Below are 5,400 nucleotides of genomic sequence, written 5' to 3'. Positions count from 1 at the left end.
AATATGCCACTGAGTTTTGGGTAAAACAGAATCAGGAATAAAGGCCAGGAGTACTAAACTAGGAGGAAGCACTTGGGGTTGTGTCCAACTGACAGTAGAACCACTGAAATTAATGGAGCTAAGTTAGTCATTAATTTCAGTTAATGTACTCTGAGTAAAACTTTACTATTTTGTTTCCTTTTTGTACCCCATCTGGCAATAATATCTTTCATGACAAAAGTAGTATAGTGGGACAGGATTAATCACAACGAGAACTTCAGTAAACTAACCAAGACAATCCAGATCTGGAATGAAAAGTTGGTGACTCAAAGATTCCGGTTAGGCCTTCCAGGGCCAAGAAAATGCAGGGGCTAAGTTATGGGATAGAATGTAGACCATGAAAACTTGCCAGAGTGTGCTTCGTTGTGCTATTTCATCACTATTGAATATGTACAAATACTTGCCAGATGCTAGAGAGTGGGCAGTTCCTGGCACGAAAGGTACTGAAGGGAAAAGGCCAAACAGAGAGGAAGCAGCTAACCTCAGGCGTCTTCCACAGCTAATGGGAGGAAAACATGTACATACAATAAAAGAAATAATGAAAATCTGAAGGAACTGATGCATAAAAAAGTAAAAATGAAGACAAACGCCTGGTTTCATTGCCTGCTCCTTGGGCTTCTTTATGCATAGAAAATTTGTTGTATATACAGAGCATATGCACCTCAAAGGGTGTGTAATGAGATCACCCTGATATATCCAGGCTTGCCAATTGTCCCACCCTCAGCAGGCTGCAACATACTGGGCTGAGTACTTAGCAACTCAGGTTTATCAAGCTTGGGCCGGCTCCTAAATTGGCAATGGTTTTTTGTGTGGCTCCTGCCATGTTTACAAGCAGCCACTGTCTTCTAAGCTCTATCTCTCCTTTCAACCTACTTCAGTCTCAGTGAGGCTTTCAGACTCTTGGTCTCTGAATATGGTTTTGGACCAAAGAGAGTGAACAAGTAGAGGCTTAATTCAGACATGGAGATGCTGTGGATGGAGAAACCAACCTGGTTGCAACCAGCCTTAGATAGGGTTGAACTCTCCATGAAGGACCACATAGAGAGTTTAGATCTCTTGGACTTTGCTATAACTGTGGAAGCTTAAGAAGCAGTGGTGGCCAGTGGCTTAGGCTGGTACACCACCGGCAACTAGATTTAACCTGCTTGGTTGAGGTAAAGGTAAAGGGACCCCTGACCATTAGGTCCAGTCGCGGACGACTCTGGGGTTGCGGCGCTCATCTCACTTTATTGGCTGAGGGAGCTGGTGTACAGCTTCCGGGTCATGCGGCCAGCATGACTAAGCCACTTCTGGCGAACCAGAGCAGCGCACGGAAATGCCGTTTACCTTCCCGCCGGAGCGGTACCTATTTATCTACTTGCACTTTGATGTGCTTTCGAACTGCTAGGTTGGCAGGAGCAGGGACCAAACAACGGGAACTCACCCCGTCACAGGGATTCGAACCACCGACCTTCTGATCGGCAAGCCCTAGGCTCTGTGGTTTAACCCACAGTGCCACGTGCGTCCCATGCTTGGTTGAGGTGCTTGTGCTTAATCTTGAGTTTCTGAAAAATAGGTCTAAACACCTAAATCACTTGTAGTGATACTGGACTGAGCCACTAGAGGGAGAGGGAGATGCAGGAACCTTTTAACTTCTTTCCCCTGTGTCATTTGCCAGGATACAATAAACTGATCGTAAAATTGTTTTGCCACCAGCACCACCAAAGAACCCAAGTGGGAGGAGAGGGAGATGGAAAGATTTGGCTGTGCCACTGAAACAGTAAAAAACCCAGATGAACACTTGTGGATATATAGGCCTCAGCAGTAAACTTTGCATAGCCACAATTTAGGGACATGTAAACTGCCTTTCTGCTAGTACAATATCCAAAGCAGTACATAATTCAAATGAAGAATTGCTTCTAGTTTGTTATTCAAAGTTGTATCTTTGTTGGAGCTTCAAAAAGTAGCTTCCATTTAGGGGAAAACTCTACTCTCCTGATGCATTGGAGTCAATGGAATGATTTTGCACAAGGCCACAAATGAATTTAGCTCTTAGTTCCTAAAGTAATGAAAGAAGTTTAATTCACTAAATGGGGGGTTTTTTTGTTACTTTTTTTGTGTGTGCTACATTTGCTTCATTTCGGGGAAGTAACAGGCACGAGGTATGTGGTCACATATTATCTATCACACTGGGTGTCTGAATTACTTCTTTACCATGAATTGCTATGTAGCTTTGTGCAAATGTTGGGACATGGATGGTGCTGTGGGTTAAATCACAGAGCCTAGGACTTGCCAATCAGAAGGTTGGCGGTTCGAATCCCCACGACAGGGTGAGCTCCCTCGGTCCCTGCTCCTGCCAACCTAGCAGTTCGAAAGCATGTCCAAGTGCAAGTAAATAAATAGGTACCACTCTGGCGGGAAGGTAAACAGCGTTTCTGTGCGCTGCTCTGGTTCGCCAGAAGCGGCTTAGTCATGGTGGCCACATGACCCGGAAGCTGTACGCCTGCTCCCTCGGCCAATAAAGCGAGATGAGCGCCACAACCTCAGAGTCGGCCACAACTGGACCTAATAGTCAGGGGTCCCTTTACGCAAATGTATTGATAATTTTTGACATGTCTTGATCTGCAGTACCTGTGCAACAGTACAGAAAAGCAGGGGAGCTGTGTATTTCAATGCATTATGTAGATCTATATCTCCATGATGCCATCTATTCTGAGCTTCTGTGCAGGAGAGAGGCAAACAAGCCTTCATGATTTATGTTGTACCAAAAGCATCAATGATATATTCAATTTGGCTCAAAGCCCACCCTTTTTGCCACTGTTTAGTCAAAGCCCTAAATGTCCAGGCTACAAGGAAATTCAGCTCAAAAATTAAATATCAGCTAACCTTTATGGAACAATTCTTTTTCTCTCTATAAGACCTCACTGCTGCAACCACTGGAAAAAGTGGCCCGACAATGTATCATTCTGGCATATCCTAGACAAGAGTCAGCAGCACTCTTGGTCGTTCCAAAATTTGTCAATGCTGTGCGTGCAGAGAATGTGTCTTGGTTTCTCTTAAGATTTAAGTGTAGCTCAGCTGACAGAGACTCTTTCTAGCAAGTCTGATGCCTGTTTGGCCAGGAAATAAAAAACAGCATTACCCACCACTGCCATGGCCAAATGGAATCTTAAATTTTGTTTGCGTGTGCGCGCTTTGTAGGGAGATACAAAATAGTAAAAATAGTAACTTACCGTGTCAGCATAAGTATTCATGCATTCCAACCACCTTATTTTGAAGTCAAGAATTAAAAAATATCTAGTTGCATCTAATACAAACAAGAGCCTGAGACTTTCCCAAATCCCAGCAACAGCAAAATCACCAACTAAAACTTGCCCCATGGAGATCAACACAGAAACCTTACCAAGAACATTTCCAGCACTTCTGCAATATGCTCCAGTTGGCTTTCTCTAGTATATCCTCAATAAGTTAACAGCTTCAAAGGAAGAACAGCCAGCAAGGCCTCTCTCCACCTGTGTCCTCCTTGTACACATCTAGTACAGTAAGATCCCATTTCTAATTATCCTATCTTATACTAAATGGTAGGATAATTAGAAATGGGATCTGACGCGGGTGGCGCTGTGGGTAAAAGCCTCAGCACCTAGGGCTTGCCAATCGAAAGGTTGGCGGTTCGAATCCCCGCGGCGGGGTGCGCTCCCGTTGTTCGGTCCCAGCGCCTGCCAACCTAGCAGTTCGAAAGCATTCCCAGGTGCAAGTAGATAAATAGGGACCGCTTACTAGCGGGAAGGTAAACGGTGTTTCCGTGTGCGGCTCTGGCTCGCCAGAGCAGCGATGTCACGCTGGCCACGTGACCCGGAAATGTCTCCGGACAGCGCTGGCCCCCGGCCTCTTGAGTGAGATGGGCGCACAACCCTAGAGTCTGTCAAGACTGGCCCGTACGGGCAGGGGTACCTTTACCTTTTTATACTAAATGGTAATTCTTAAATAGTAGCATTATAATTATAACTATTATTTTAATTGCATTTATATCCCACCTTTTCTTCCAAGGAGTTTAAGGCTGTATACAGCGTTCTTCTACCCCTTCTTGTTGAATCCCACACAAGAAGTCTGTGAGGTAGGTTAGGCTGAGAGGCAGTGACCGGCCTAAGGTCACCTTGTGGTTTTAGTTGGATTAATACATGGTCTTCCAGGTCCTCATCCAAAGCACTAAGCACTATGCTACACTGGCTCTCTGGACCATGTAACTTAACATTCATTTCTGTTTTCCAGGACGTCAGCTACAGCGGGGATATTATGAGAGCACGTTCAGTTATAAAACTTGCTAAGTGTTTATGCTGCACCCCTCCCCTTCATTTGCCCCTATCCACATCAAACCTAAATTAAAGAAAAATTAAAACAGTACTGAAATATTTTAACAGTGGCTTGGAAAAGGAAACTGCATTGGCACTGTGCGCTGCCTTAAAAAAAGAATGTTTTCTACAAGCCTATAAATCGCAGGGCACTTTGGCAAAGCAACTCCTACATGTCTGCTCAATTTTGTTCCTCCTACAGTACACCAGCAACTCTTGACTAACAAAGGAAAAAGTGAGAGCCAAGGGCTTGGGTGTGTGGGGTAGTTTAAAATAAAATAATTGCAACAGTGCCAGCTGTGCAGAGGAAGGTTTTTTTTTTTTTTAAAAAAATCCAATGCATTAGACCCCAGTCTCTGTTTCTAAATTGCCTTTTGGAGACCTCTTCTTCTTTTTCAGTTATAGTGTGTAATGGTAACTTTATGAGAATTGGCATCCATTTAGAACATTTGTCTTAGTTTATTTTTACATTTCAACCAGTTCCTAAACAACTATTTGTACCCCATAATAAATTCTTTTGAGCAAAATCAGAGAGATGATGCAGCCTATTTCCTGTGCTCCCATTTACACTGAAAAGTAAGAGCAAGAAAGGATTTAATAAAATGTTCTGAGAGTACAAGAGGCAAAGACATTGCTTTCATTTACAATGCTAAGATGTACCGGTAGATTGGCTCTCTCAGGTCTACAATAAGGATTCTTTGGGTCTGGAGAAAGAAGCCTCACCCATCTTAGGAAGCGTGCAACACAGCAAATTAATCTGTACAGGACTGTATAAATTCAGCAAATTAAGTTTAATATAAAATGGTCCCCATCAGTTTAAATGTACAATTCTATTTTTACCTTAAGTTTATTATTCTACTTTACTTCCACACCCACAGATTCAGCTCTTTTTTCGCATTCTGCATAGGAGGGCTTGCAAAACTTGCTGCTAACGAAGAAATTACCTAATTTTGAAAGCAAGAGCGGTCTCATTTCTACAAGTCATTATGAAAGTGTCAGAACTCTCATTCTTTATTTCAACAATAGATACCAA

The sequence above is a fragment of the Podarcis tiliguerta genome (genome assembly GCF_965153285.1).
Source record: "Podarcis tiliguerta genome assembly, chromosome: 9".
Classification (NCBI taxonomy): Eukaryota; Metazoa; Chordata; class Lepidosauria; order Squamata; family Lacertidae; genus Podarcis; species Podarcis tiliguerta.
Note: the sequence above shows the minus strand (reverse complement) of the source record.